Source organism: Ursus maritimus, unplaced genomic scaffold (assembly GCF_017311325.1).
Source record: "Ursus maritimus isolate PB19 unplaced genomic scaffold, ASM1731132v1 scaffold_11, whole genome shotgun sequence".
NCBI lineage: Eukaryota > Metazoa > Chordata > Mammalia > Carnivora > Ursidae > Ursus > Ursus maritimus.
The window spans coordinates 44,376,933-44,393,041 of record NW_024423453.1 but is presented as its reverse complement, the minus strand read 5'-3'; the positions used below and the strand labels follow the sequence as shown (position 1 = coordinate 44,393,041).

General features: G+C 35.0%; 1 pseudogene; it reads left to right on the top strand.

The window, feature by feature from the left end:
* Positions 1-492: 492 nt before the first annotated feature.
* On the top strand, positions 493-1,162 carry LOC103658051 (annotated as a pseudogene).
* Positions 1,163-16,109: the final 14,947 nt, after the last annotated feature.

The following is a 16,109-nucleotide window of genomic DNA, read 5'->3' as shown; positions in this document are numbered from 1 at the left end:
GTCTATAGTTTACACTGCTGTATGAGATATATGAAACTTATTAAGGGAGAGATCCTAAGAGGTCTCACCACAAGGAAAATTTGTTTCTTTTTTCTTTTCTTTTCATTGTATCTATATAAGATGATGGATGCTAACTAAACTTATTATGGTAATCATTTCCCAACATATATAAGTCAAAGCATTATGCTGTACATCTTAAACTTATACAACAATGCTTGTCAATTATTCCTCAGTAAAACTGGAAAAATATGAAAAAAAAAACCCTGAATTTCAGTAAACAACAAAAGTAAAAATAGAAAACAAATAATCTGGCTCCACCAGTTCTCAAATTTTCTGTTATCAGTAATATTTTTACAGCGCTTTGTGGCCAAAATAAATCCTTAACAGTTTTTTTTTATCAAGTAGCTAGGTCTACACAATGTAATAAATTATAATATTCCAAAGATTTAGGATCTTTTCCTTTGGCGCACCACTGAAAATCTTGGTGTTGCCATGGGCTGCCTCCCTGCCCAGTATTGATCATATTGTAAGAACAAGCGGTACCCAAAGCCTCGCTCTGCAGATGTGTCCCTGATGCCAAGATCCGCATCTTTGACATGGGGTGGAGGAAGGCAAAAGTGGATGAGTTCCCTCTGTGGCCACATGGCGTCAGATGAGTATAAGCAGCTCTCCTCTGAAACCCTGGAGGCTGCCCTTGTTTGTGCCAACACATACATAGTGAAGAGCCGTGGCAAAGATGGTTTTCACACCCGAGTGCAGCTCCACCCCTTCCATGGCATCCACATCAACAGGATGTTGTCCTATAAGGTATGCGGGGTGCCTTTGGAAAGCCCCGGCGCACAGCAGCCAAGGTCCACGTTGGCCAAGTCATCATGTCCATCCCTACCGAGCTGCAGAACAAGGGGCATGTAATTGAGGCCCTACGTGGGGCCAAGTTCAAGTTCCCTGGCCACCAGAAGATCGACATTTCCAAGAAGTGGGGCTTTGCTAAGTTTAATGCCGACGAATTTGAAGACGTGGTGGCTGAAAAGTGGTTCATCCCAGATGGATGTGGGGTGAAATACATCCCTAATTGTGGCCACCTGGACAAATGGTGGAATCTGAAATCATAAGAACCTCGGCACTGCCCGCTCCCTATTCATGCCCATTGATAAATCCTACTTCCTGTCCAAAAAAAAAAAAAAAATCCTAAATTTAGTAGTCATACTTAAAAACACTACATATAAATTAAAAAATAATTTTTTTCATTCTTAAATACTACAATCACTTACTAATAGGTTATATGTGCCCAGTTGGATACCACAAAACTTCTCAATCCTTGAAATCTCATTGACATAGCCATCTCAATTCTTGTTCCAATTTTCTGATAGTATTTGACTTTTATTACAGGAAAAAAAATGGAAAACCCAGGTTTATAAAGATATAACATCACTGAGAGGAATGTAACATGATCTCACATTGAAACTGAACTACCTTGACCTAGTAGTTCAGGTGGTGTCTAAGATGTTGAGTGTTTCTACATTTTGGGGGGAAATTTAAAATATTCCATGTCATCTCCGTGACTTCACTATGACACTCCAGAGTGCCTCAGGATAGTCTGGGAGCTGTGGGTTTTAAGAATTCCCTTAAGCTATCTTACAACCATTTAGGGATTTTGAATAGCAACTTATTTATAACCAAGCAAGTATTGCCAGCAGTGAAATCTAATATTAAAAAAAACTAATTAGTTTTATTGAACCTTAATAACAGTACTTTATAATGCATTATAATATATTTTTACATTTAAAAAATAGTTTTAACAAATTCAGAAAATAATACAGTCATTAGAATTCAGGTTTTTCATAACAAATGTAATAGTTTACTTTAAAGGAATGTTAACTAAAAATTCAATAGAATTTTTTCAGTTTTTTTTAAACTGAAAATATAGGTATTAATATTTGTGTTAGAAAGGAATTTCAGGATAAGATTTTTTAAAGGGAGAGTTGGTTTAGAATTATTTTATTAAATTTTAAAGTTTAACATTATAGCATAGAACATCGTATGTTAGGTTAAAAAAAACAAATATCATTTGTTCATCTTGGTGTTCTATACATGAATTATGTCTAAAAAAAAAATCAGTAAAAAAAAACCCTCATTTTGCTATCGGAGGAAATCTACAAAGAAGACTCTCTGAGAAAATTTAAATACCAAACAAGAGTTTATCTTTAAAGTTAGGTTATCTGATTTTTTTTCAGACAAGGTATATAGATACTTTTAGTCAGAATTCAAATCTTTGCCCAAAAACTTTAATTAATGGAAGTCATGTGACTATGTCCATAATAAGTAAATACTTACAAGACTGAAGAGAGTCCATATAAACAAGTCTTGCACATATATAAGATAACTGCCCAGTTAAAACCAATATTTATTGCAAGCCCACTACGTACTGGCAAAATTCCAGGTACTCAGGATACAACAGTACACAAGACAAATGGGGATCACAGCCCTCATAAAGCTTTCATTTTAATGGAGACAGAATAAATATGGTAAATATGTATATAAGTATAATTAATATTTATATACATAATATAAATTAATATATAAGATAAATAGAAGTAAAATATCTAGAATGTTAGTAATACATGCTAAGAAGAAAAAATAAGTTAGTGGAAGGTGATAGGAAGTGTTGAGGGGAGAACTGAAAATTTAGAAAATTTAAAAATCCTCCCGCTCCCATGGGGAGGATTACAAATTTAGGAAGGGCCGTAGTGAGAATGTGAGGAAAGAACCATGAGAAGTAAGAGAGTAAACCTTATGGAAATCCAGAGGAAGAATATTCCAGAAAGAAGAAAAACCAAGAACAAAGATCCTTATTGGGAGTGTGCCTTTGATGCAAAGGTCAGGATACCTGAAACAGAGTGAACAAGAGGGAGAACAGCAGAAGACAAATCAGAGGTAGCAAGGAGGCAAGTCCACAGTGGGTCTGTGGTAATTTAGACTTTTGCTCAGATGAGAAATTTCTACAGAGCTTTGAGGTAAGTACTGATGTGATGCAACATAGATTTTAAAAGTATTGCTTTGGCTGCTGTTGTGAGAACAGACTGAAGAGGACAATAAAGAAAGAAGGGACCACCAGAGAGGCTACTGACATAAGACAAAAGATGGGGGTGCCTTGGACTAGGACTGCAATAATGGAATTCATTAGAAGTAGTGAGATTCTGTATTTATTTTAAAGGTCAGTACAGGTGTGCCACTTGATATGGCCAAATGCAGTCATTCAAATTTAACACTTTTTTTTAGATGTATTTATTTATTTGAGAGAGAAGGAGGGAGGGAGAGAAGGAAGGAGGGGGAGCAGAGCAAGAGGGATAGGAAGAGAATCTTAAACAGACTCCCTGCTGAGCATGGAGCCGAACAAGGGGCTCGATCTTAGAACGCTGAGATCATGACCTGAACCGAAACCAAGAGTTGGGTGCTTAACCGACTGAGCCACCCAGGCACCCCTCAAATTTAACATTTAAAATTTAACTACTAAAAGTGAAATGAAACTAAAAACTCAGTTCCTCAGTTATGTGAACCACATTTCAAGGGCTCAGTAACTTCATGGGCTTGTGGTACCATGTTGGACAACACACATGTAGACCTTTTCCATCAATATAGAAAATTCTATTAGATAGTGCTGATAAAACTAGCAAGATCTACTGACAAATTTGAAGTGGGATATGAGAGAAAGACAGTAATCAAAGATTATTTTTGGCCTGAACAACTAGAAGAATTGAATATACTGATCTAGGAAAATCATGAGAAAAGCAGGTTTGGAGGACATGCCAGGAGCTCAGTTTTAGAAAGGCTAAATTTGAGATGTTTATTAGACATTAAATGGAAATCTCCAATAGGCAATCAGATGTGGGAATCCAGGTTCAAGGGAGAAGTCTAGGCTGGGTAGCCCAAGCAAGTTTTACTTTATGCCGGGCACCCTTCTGAATACTTGCCTAACCCACCCAGTATTCACAACAACCTGAAGAGCTAGTTACTATTACCCCCCTTTTATAGATGAAGAAACTAAGGCACAGAGAAACATACCATTTCTTCTTAAATTGAGAGAATGAGAATCTGAGCTGTGAGAAGCTGTCTCCTCCACAAAGGAAGCTAGTTTGCAAAATAAAGCCAAAGGAAACCAATAAGTGATGAGAGTTGAATAAAGGGAGAGGAAAGGAGAGAATGATGCTGATTCTTTCAGCATTCCTTTGGATTCTGCGAGCTAACCCAAAGATCATTCCTACTCAACTGTATGAGGCAATAAAGTCTCTTTTTGCTTAAGGCATTGCAACCTAGTAAGTTATATAACCTAAAAGCTATATTATTATATCAATAATTGCCTAGCATATGAAATAGTTCTTACTACCTGATACAGAACCAAATACTTTTGTGACCTTATAGTATTGTGCACATATGTTGCACACACTCTGTTTGGGAACTTATTGGATAACAGTAACATTATCTCTTTTCCCTACCAGACAGTGAGTTTCTTGACAGCAGGGATGTTATGCTGCAGGTTATTTTCTCAACACCCGGGATAGTGGTAGATTACATTCTGTCAACTCTGAAGGTCTTGATACAGTTTTTTAAATGTCTAAAAAAGAATATTATGTAATACAATAATATATATTTTACTTAAAAGAATCATGGGAAGGTTGAATTAATTTTTTTTTAATTTTCATATTGTGCTATCTATTTCTGTGTAACAAATAATCCCCAAATTTAATAGCTTTACATGGTAAACATTTATTATCTTATGGTTCTGTTGTATAGAAATTTAAAGGCAAGGAACGTTAGAAGCCATTTTAGAGGCAGCTAACCATAGTTTATTTTCAAGCCTTCGATGTTTTTCATTCTCCTTCCATGCAATTCTCCTTACATGAATTAAAGCAGTGTCTAAAATCCAGTTCTCATTATCTAAATCAAGTCCAGATGTGAATGAAGCTTTTTAGGTGTAGTTCCTTAAGGAGAGTTTATTGTGTACAGGCCCTCTTGTCCTGGAGACTTTGAAACTAAAGAGACAATGTATCTGCACTCCCACTTGCATACCCAGTGTATCACGGGGGGCAGGAATAGGGGAAAATGGAAACCAAACCTGAATCACTGGTCCATAACATTTCCGAAATCTTGTCAGATGGATGTTGGGTTTCCTCATTAGGTCCCCAGACCAGGGAATAGTTCTAATTGGCTCTTTGCATCTCCATCTGGGCTCTTGATTCTTTCTTCTGAGCCCTATTTTTTTAATGAAAGTTAACACATGTTTTCAGCTAAGTGGTTTTCTCATGCTGCTTATTGCAATGGGTTTGTGTGGATATAGGGAAGTCCAATTGCTTTTCACTCTGTACTGTCACTTTATGGGCCTCCTGTGAATGTCATGGGAATTTGCTCCATTAGACAAAACCATACCTACAAAGCTATTGGATGTAAATCCTAAAGCTTCCTATTAACAAATCCCTTGTGTGAGTGCATACTCCCCTGACAAACTTGCCATTGATCTTCCTGGGGGCTTGGCCAAAATTGGGACATCTGTAGACCATGTGTTGTTGTTTTGTTTTTTGTTGTGTAGTGTGTTGTTTTTTTTTTTTTTTTTAGCAATGCCGTGGAATTGATCTTTTCTAAGAAGACATTTCTTGATTTTCGCAACATTTGCCAGATGGAGAGACTGAGAATTTTAAAAACCATCAAGCTCTGGCTCATTTTTTTAATCAATCTTTCTCTCTGTGTCTAGCTTTCTTTTCACATTTACAATAGACCTTAAGAAGACACCAGGCAGTGCCTTCAACACTCTGCTTTGAGATCTCCTTAGCTACATCTTTGGACACATTTTCTACATTTCAGGTTACCGCACGTGAGAGTGTTACTAAACTTTCTGTCTCTACAAACCAAGGATTCCCCTTCCTTCCTATTTCCAATACTATCTTGGTCACTTCTTTTTGAGCTCTCATAACAATACCCTTGAAGTCCAGATTTCTGCTAAAATTCTCTTCAAGGGAATAGGCTTTCTCCAACAAGCTCTACAAAAATCATTTCAGCCTCTGCCCTCTGCCTGGATACAAAGCCACTCCCACATTTTTAGGTATTTTTTTTAATGGCAATACCCTACTTCCACATGCCAAAATACCAGTTATCTATTCGTGTGTAACGTATCACCATTTAATAGAACAAACATTTATTATCTCATAGTTTTGTAGATCAGAATCGGAATAGATTAGCTGGGTTTTTCTGGCCCACAGTCTCTCAAAAACTATAGTCAAGGTATTGGACAGGGCTGCAGTGAACTCAAGGATCAACCTTGGGAAGAATACCCCCAAGCTCACTTACATGACTGGAAAGAAGGAAGGCAATGTGGTGAAAATGTCTTGAAAACTTTGAAATTGACAGACCTTCTGGCAAACACACTAATGGTATATTCTAAAGGGAGAGTCCTACTCTGTGGACTGCTTTTGTAGGATGTGCCTGTCTATTAGCTTCACACGTAGTAAACAAAGATGGAATCTATGGATGTATCGGGTATAGCTCCTAGGAAGATGTCACATCAGCTATGTGACTATCAGAGCATAGAATAGAAATGTTTTAACATTGAAATAATTCTGTTTTTAAGTAAGCACATATTGCTTAGAGAGCTCACATGTTACTCTGTGCCAGAGGGTATAGTTATATGGCAAAAAGATGGATCTGAGCATAAGTATTGGTAGTCTTAGAACTCTTCCTGCTTCTCCTATGCTTTCGTATTCCTGAAATAATTAGTAAAGCTTGATATTCACTAAGATCTCTGATGTTTTAAAATGATTTGATAACCTATCCTACTTTATCTTAGAAATAATCTCAAGTGAAATAAAACATGAATAATGATGTAGTGAAATAAAATTGCTCAGTGATAAGATAATTAGGGATGTTCTCTGGAGCAAAGATTTTAAAGCTACTTACCAAACTTTTCATTTGACCTTTTCAACGTGTGTTTGTATGTGTGTGTGTGTGTGTGTGTGTGTGTGTGTGTGTGTGTTTTCCTAAAAATATGTAGATTATTTGGACACATAAAACTTAGAAGTTTCTAATTTTTTACATTCCAAAGCAAATAAAAAATTAGAGGGAAGAAAACTTTGTATACAAAGGTAATCCTTAATATCTATCAACTTTTTAAGCATTTATTTCACATTTTATTTATTTATTTGAGAGAGAGAGCATGAGCAGGGGGGGAACAGGCAGAGGGAGAAGGAGAAACAGACTCCTCGCTGAGCAGGGAGCCTAACTCGGGGCTCAATCCCAGGACTCCAATAACATGACCTGAGCCAAAGGCAGACATTTAACTAACTGAGCCACCCAGGTGCCCCTGTACCAACTTTTTAAATGACAATTTCCCAAAGAGAAAATTGAGAGGGAAACAACAACTACAACAACAATAACAACAGCAACAACAACAACAACAACAACAGTGTTAATGAATAATTGAAATAGAAAAAAAAAGGAAAAAAGAAAAACAGTTGGTCAAAACACAAATTTAAGGGACACATCACTATTTTTGCCTATGAAAAATTAAAGAATTTTTTTTCAATGGATAATGCCCAGTATTTTCTAGGGAAATAGGGTGGGACCCCTCTATTGCTAGGATAAAAGTACATGTATTTTATGTTTGGAAGAAAATTTTACATGACCTTTTAAATGCTTCTGCTTCAGGATGCCTCGATGGCCCAGTCGGTAAGTGTCTGCCTTTGGCTCAAGTCATGATCCCAAGATCCTGGAATCCAGGCCTGAGTCAGGCTCCTTGCTCAGTGGGGAGCCTGTTCTCCCTCTGCCTGTTGCTCCCCCTGTTTGTGCTCTCTCTCTCTCCCTGACAAATAAATAAATAAACAAAATCTTTAAAAAAAAAAACCATGGGTAACTTTAAAAAAATTAAGTTAAATTAAATTAATAAATAAAATGCTTCTGCTTCTTGGTCAAGTACTTTCACTTCTATAAATTTAAAATAATATTCTGAGATGTAGAGAGATTTATATAGGAAAAGTGTTAACAACACATAATATAAACTTCAATTGTCCAAAAATAAAAGAACGTTTTCATAAAATATGGTACATCCATGGAGTCCATATGATCTAATGATTTAGAATTATATTTATAGATTCATAATGATAGTTACTATCTACTAGTGATAGCTAATAGTCATTGTGTATTTCTTAAATGTCAGGCACTGTTTCCATACACATATCAATGTAATTGTGTATCTGTATGAGAGGTAGACTATGGAATTAGTAGTTATTTCTGGGTTGTTTGATAATGGGCAACTTCTATTATATCTTTTATACTTCTTTGTATTTTTAAGTTTTTCTATGGTAAGATTTTTTCTATTTAATAATGACAAAGGAAATGTCATCATAATAAAAAAAACTAAAATGCTTTTCATTTCCTGCTGACTGCCTAAGTCTGATTGAGCAATTGGTGGAGGGAATAAATCAATCTCTAAACTTTATGAGTATTCTACTATAGCAAAATGATACAGAGTCCTACTTTTTATTATACCCTGTTCCTTGCCTTCAAGTTGAATATCATGTTTTAGAAAAGAAAGAAATATATATGTTTGCTCTATTTATAGTTAAAAAGCAAGGATTGGTTTTGAGAACATTCAGACACTCCAACAATAGTTTATTGAAATGAAAAAATGGTATTCTATGAACACAATTATTTATCTCTTACACTGTACTAACAACTATACTCAGTGCTGTGATACAAGGTTGTATAAATGAGTGCTCTTAGGAAGAAAGAGAAGTTAATCACTCACCTTTTAAGTTATTCTCTCAGAGTTTATTGCTCCTAGACAGGCTGTAGAACAAATGCCCACATATCTTTGGCATCCAAAAAAAGATATCCAGCCTCATTCCCCCCAAAAAAAGTGTTCTTGCAAAACACTCAAGGAAAAGCAAAGTAGCCTTTGATGTTTTTCTATTTAAGAAATATAAACAAGGGGAAATTATACCTGGCTGTGTATTTTTTATTCTGTTCTGATATGCTAAATCATTTTGTAATCAATAGTCTTTTTATCTTATGCCATTTTAACAAATTACTCATAGAGCGAGGAACATCTTTCATCCATATTCCTTCTATAACCATTTTAGGCAAAGTGAACTTAACTATTAACTCCAGAAAAATAAACTTCTAAACAAATAAACCTGGAAAGACTTGGTCCTACCCTCAAGGAGCTTCAATCTGGCCAGTTCATAACAGAAAGACAGATTTACCTCTTTGCATGGAGATTGGACTAGATGACGTTGAAAAGACTTTCATTTTCCTGTTTCCAGGAGCCGATGATTTGATGATTCTTGACCTACCTTCTATCTCACTCCCTATTCCCTTTGATTGGATTTGTAATCCATTTGGAAGTCCTTGCAGAACCAGGGTGTAGAGTGGTCAGCATCGACAGCAGCACCTTTTCAGAAATAATCAAACTATGTACAGAAACAAATGATTCCTTAGCATTTCCCCTGCTCATTAATATTTCTTCTTTGATATAAAGTATTTTGTAGTTTTAAGTATGACAGTGTCATGCAATCATATTAGGTTGAATTAGTTCCCGGCCAGAACAAAGAGGAGCTCTCTAAAACAATCACACTAAATTTAATTTAGAACCCAAGTGCCAGAATATTGCTTATTGGAAATTTTCTTATGTACAATTAATATTCTCCTCGGTGACATAACAATATATTATTTCACTCAACATGAAGCACCGTTTTGGGCAATCAGACATTGGTGTTTCAAATAACTTGTTTGTTATGATCCTTCTTCACTTGCATTTTAAGTATTGGTCATCAAAGTGTATAAAATAAACACAGAACACTGAAGAGGGCAATTCATCTGGTGAAGCTCCTTCAAAAGGGGAAGAGGGAGGAAGAATTAGGTCATTCAGCATTTGGCCGATGGTGGCATTTCTCACTACTGCCTTAATTAGAGCTATTGAATCATTTCGGTTCCTGCACATTCCTTCTCCAACATGATTAGTTTTTATTCCTATAAGCAAACTCATTATCACCTTCTGTAACTTTACTTTAAATTTATTGATTTAATTACATGAATTTGAAATGGCAAACATGCAACTTCAAGACATCTAGTTTCATATTTTGATTTTTCAGAAACACACTCTTAGAATATAGGAAGAACATAGGTTCAAATAGTTTTTATCTGAAATGAGTGAAGTTGTATGCTATTGTTTGGCTTCAAGTGGTAATTACTAAAAGAAAGAGTCACTGAAAGAGATTTCTTTATTGAATATTGTTAATGATCAAGAAATGCTGAATGGAAATATCTATTTGTATTTTTTTCTTTATAGTTGTAGCACACAGCACTAAATTAGTATTTATGCTGCATTTATCATGTACAAATGTTCACCGGTTTAGTGAATCATGCTCCAAAATGAAAAAAAAAATGAAAGGATTTTTAAAAGTTTAGACAAGAGCTGTCTGTCCGTAAAACTCCCCTAATCAGTATTCTGCTCTATGGCCAATATCAACCTAGAACAGAAAGTATTCAAAAAGAAGAAATAAATACAATAAAATGATTCAAGGAATGTCCTTGGTTGCTTGGGGGTTACTAAATCATCCCACCCCTCCTGGAAGTTTCTGCTTGCCCCTTTTCTAATAAATCTACATTTCCCACTTAGGCAACCACAACCTTGTTTCTGTATTTTGGGTTATGTTTTCCAGTTCTTGGACTTCATAAAAGTGGAATTCATACATTTTATAGAAAAGAGAAATTTTAAATTCCACTTTTTTTTTTGCATGGTAATATTAATACCTTAAAGCTATTATTACACAAAAACCAAAATTAAACCTCCTGGGAGAGATGTCTGGAATTATTTTGTTGAGAGTAATTGTCAATAGGAAAAAGAACTATTTCCTTTCACATGTTTATGCTGCAACAACATGTGATAAAAATATCATTTAAATTCCCCCACGTATTTAAGTCCATGGCAAAACAAAGGTAGAGGTTTTAAGTAATCAGTTTCATCCAAATGTTTCTAATTTGTCTTACTATGGATCAGTTTATTTGGCAGTAGAGGTCACCTGTAAAACAAGATCTGCCAATGCATTTCCAAATCACTTTAGATGTAAGATACAGTATTTTCTATATATGCATATGTTTGAAAGTTGAGAATGCAATTCTTAATAATTAACCTAATCCAGGGATTCAAAAGACATTGGCATGCCTTCATTGTTATAGAAACTAGCTTTTTTCATTAAACCCCTCTGTCAGAGAACTAAGATATTGATCCATGAAACTTAGTACTATTTATCAAGCAACTAACTTAATTTTGAGTCTTTTGTTAGTGTGCCTATAGTTTATATTTTCTTAATTTTAATTTCCCTAGAGCTACCCCACCCCCTCTCCATGGAACACAATCTATTGAAGGAAATAAATGTGTAGATGTTATAACATCCTGAGATACATACTAGCATGTAGTTTCCTCCTAACTGCAAAGGGTTTTGAAAGGAAATAGCAAGAGAATGCTCGTGGAAGAAACAGTAGTTCCACACACAGAAGACAACCTATGATCTCAATCTCGTTTGAAGATTTTTTTTTTAAAGATTTTATTTATTTATTTGAGAGAGAGAGACAGCCAGCGAGAGAGGGAACACAAGCAGGGGGAGTGGGAGAGGAAGAAGCAGGCTCATAGCGGAAGAGCCTGATGTGGGGCTCGATCCCATAACGCCGGGATCACGCCCTGAGCTGAAGGCAGACGCTTAACCGCTGTGCCACCCAGGCGCCCCAATCAATCTCCTTTGAAGATTAGAAGTTTGCAGGAAAACCAGAAAAATTTTCTAAGCACAAGAAATAACATGCAAAAAAAAAAAAAACTTTTGTTAAAGAGCTAAACTATTTCTATAAGGCTATTGAAGGATATCATTTCAAAACTAGTGGGAAATGTAGCTGACGTAGTTGGTAGGGATGGGCTTGGGAAGGATCTTGTATGTTACTCTATGAAAGGAGACTTGATCCTTTGAAGATTTTTTTTCAAGCAAGGTAGTAGAGTTATGAAAATAACATTACGAAAGATTGGCATATTGATTTTCTATCGCTGCCATAACAAATTACTACAAACCTAGTGACTTGAATCAGATTTACTTCTTTACAGTGCTCTAGGTCAGAAATCCCAGATGGGTCACGGTGGGCTAAATGTGTCAGTAGGGTTGTGTTTCTTTTTGGAGAAATCCTTGCTTATTTAATTGTTGGCAGAATTCACTGCTCCATGGTTATACAACTGAGATACACTTTCCTTGATGGTTGTCAGTTGAAGGTCATCCTAGCTTCTAGAGTTCACCCACATTCCTTGGCTTAAAAGGCTTAATTATCGATCACACAGAACTGGGTATAGTGCCTGTTCAAACCAGCATCAGAAGAAAAACTCATAATTTACGGGGCCCTGGGTAGTGTTCTCAGGAAGTTCTTTCCTTAGTTATGCGGAGTAATTAGCTCTAGAACAATCACTGATCTAAATCCACCCAACAAATCATTAAGGAACTAAAAAGATTGAATTATTTTTGAGTAACACAACTGCATCCCAGAGCAAACCTCAAGAATATTTATAGGAATATAAAAATATCCAGTCCCCAAAAAGGTAAAATTCACAATGTCTGCCCTCTAAGCAAAGATTTTCAGGCAGGCAAATAAGTAGAAACATGAGCCATAATGAAAAGAATAATCAATTGAAACAGATACAGAACTAACACAAATGTTAAAATTAGGGGAAAATGTATATTAAAATAATTAATGTAACTACATTTCATGTAATTAAAAAATTAAGTAGAAGCATGAAACCTATTAAAAAATTCAAATCATACTTCTAGAGAAAACTAAAATGTCTAAAGTGAGAAAACACTGAATAAATGATATCAGTATGATGTCAGGTTTAGCTTTATACAGGTGAAGATGGTTACTATTGAAATACATTTAAATATGTAGATATACACAGGCTAGTGTACACACATATGCTTTCCTGCTCTTTCACCTGAGATGGCCTGGAAGTATTGACACTGCAATAGCAATGAGCACACCTAGTGCCCAGATCTTCGTTTCTAATATCATTTTTCAATTAAAAGAATCATGGCTCCTTGGAGAAGTGACTGATTTCTGGGCCAGGAAATGCACAGAATGAGCCAGAAAGTAAGAAAAGGCTTTAATAATAATAATAATAATAATAATAATAATAATAATAATATTGAGAAAGTGTTAAAGGTACACAAGAGCCAACAGGCAAAACTCCTAATGTGAAAAGCATACATGATTTGAGCAATGAAATAAAGTTGTACTGGATTATAACCAAAGTGTAAAATAAATATCCAAGAGTACATATATTAATATTAAAAAAGGTTGAATAAATAAGTGGAGGAGAAAAGATAAATTTCTCATGCAGAAGAATTTCAAAAAATTTATATAGATACTCTATTCCTAACTCTTTAACTGTAAGCTGCATATAGTAGCTTCCTTCTAAAGAGTACAATATACAAAGTGGGGACTGATTAACTTTATGGAGAAACCTGAAAAGCAATACCTTAGCCAGGTAGAGGTTAGCATTAATAATAAGTCATATTGATGACACATATGTATCCTTGATATGATGGGATGAGAATGGCACTATACCTTTCTTTTCTTTCTTCAAAAAAACCCCAAGTTTAATAATTAGAAACACATGAGACAATCCTAAATTGAGGGATATTCTCAAAACATCTGATCAGTACTCAAAATGTCACCATCATCAAAATAAGAAAAGTCTGAAAAACTGTCATAGCGAAGAGAAGCCTAAGGAGATATGCTGAGTAAATATATGACATTCTGGCTGATGCCCTGGAACAGAAAAGGGCATTATGTAAAAATAAAAGAATCTGAATGAAATACATACTCAAGTTAATAATAATATATCAATATCGGTTCATAAATTGTAATAGAAGATATTAATAACAAGAAAGTGGGTGTGAGAGTATATGGAAACTCTGTGCATTAAGTTTTTTGTAAATCTAAAACTGTTTTAAAATTTTTTAAAAGTTTATGAGAGAAACAAAGAAACAAAAATTTAAAAATCTATTGGATGGAATTCATGGCAGAAGAAAAGATCAATGGTCTTGAAAACATGGAACAGAAACTTTCCAAAATGAAACACAGAGAAAAAGAAGAATCCCCCCAAAATGAAAAGTATTTCAGTGACCTGTGGGACAAGTGAAATGAAATGAAATACATTTGATTAAATCAGCTGAAAGAAAGCAGGAAATAGGGGCTGGAGACCAGAAAGAAAAAAAAAAAAATTGAAGAAATAATGGTGCCAAATTTTAAACTAAAGCCTACAAATCCAAAAACCTTAACAAATTATAAGCACAAGAAACATGAAGAAAACTACACCAAAGCATATCATGATCTAATTGCTCAACACCGATGATAAAAATAATATCTTAAAAGCAGCCAAGGAAAAAGGATACATTGCATACACGGGAGCAAAGAAAGATAAGGATGACAGTTGATTTCTCAATGCAGGTGAGAACATAGTGGAGCCACCTCTTTAAAATAGTAAAAGAAAAATACTATTTTAGTAATTTTCTATTGCTGCTGTAACAAATCCCCACAAACTTAGTAACTTAAAACCGTATGAACTTTTTACCTTACATTTTTGGAGATAAGGAGTCTGAAATCAGTTTCACTGAGCTAAAATCAGGATGTCAGCAGGATCGTGTTTCTTCTGTAAGCTCTAGGGGAGAATCCGTTCTTTTATCTTTCCCTGCTTTGAGGGCACCTGCATTTCTTAACTCATGGCCCCTTTTTCCATCTTCAAAATCTGCAGCATAGCAGTTTTCCTCCTCTGTAATACTTGTTTCTATCCTTACATCGTCTATTTTCATTAGGACACTTGTGATTGCATTACGCCTACCCAGATAATCCAAGAAAAATATCAAAGCCCTTAACGGATCATATCCACAAAGTTCCCTTTACCATGTAAGTTAAAGTATCCATGGATTCTGGGGCCTAGGTCATAGACTTCTTGGAGAGGACATCATTTAGCCTAATTGTCAACCCATGTAATTCGATAGCAACACAAATATCTCTGAAAAACAAAGGCAAATAAAGACTTTTTCAGATTTAAAAAAGGTTGAAAAAATTTCTCACAAGCAGACTCAAACAAGAAATAGCAAAACAAATCCTTCACATAGAAGAACAATGATGCCTTATGGAATGTATGATTCCATTCACATAAAATTCTAGCAAAAGCTTTATAGGAACATAAATGGCATATGCAGCAGAAATGATTCTTGTTGGTTATATTCTTTGGTTAGGATCATTGAGCATTAAATGCATTGTAATATATCTTCTGAGCTATCTTTTGCCTGTGTCCCAGACACATCATAAATAACAAAGGGAAATATTAGTTCTCATTTTAATAGTATTCAGAAAATAAAGATGGGCTAGGGTGCAAATAAAGTATAGAAAATCAAGGAAATCCAAGCAAACAGCAAAAACTCCTCCAAAAAGAAGGTGTTAAACAGTAGGTTTGATATCGCAAATTTAAATATGCTTTAAAAATATAACTTTTACATTTTATTTGCGTATAATTTTTTTTCAAGGAAGGTATATATGGATACAAAATACCTAGTTCTATTGTTAATCAGCCAGGTAATCTTTAAAAAGTGACTTGAGTTTCTCTTACTCAGTAACATCTACCATACAAACAAAAGGATTCAATTATATGACTTTATAAATCCTTCCAACCTGTAGTTTTTGTTTTTGTTTTTTAGTCCACTGGTAGTTAGATAGTTAACTTCAAGAGGTTGATTGTTGGTTCAATAATTTTAAAAATATCATACTCAAAATCATGGACTTACCTACATTAGGAAAATATATTTTTATTGGCTTCACTGTTTCATCCATGATTTTTAAAACACCATAGTCAGTGCTGTTCATACGACCTTGTGTCCCTCTTATGTTGCATGAAGATCCATGACCACCTGAAGTAATACTAAGAAGAAAGGGACAAGAGCATTATCTATCTGGTCTGTTGAGCCACAGAAAGATCCTAACCCTTTACCATGCTTCTGTTGCATCCTCTGGCCCCTTCTTCATACATA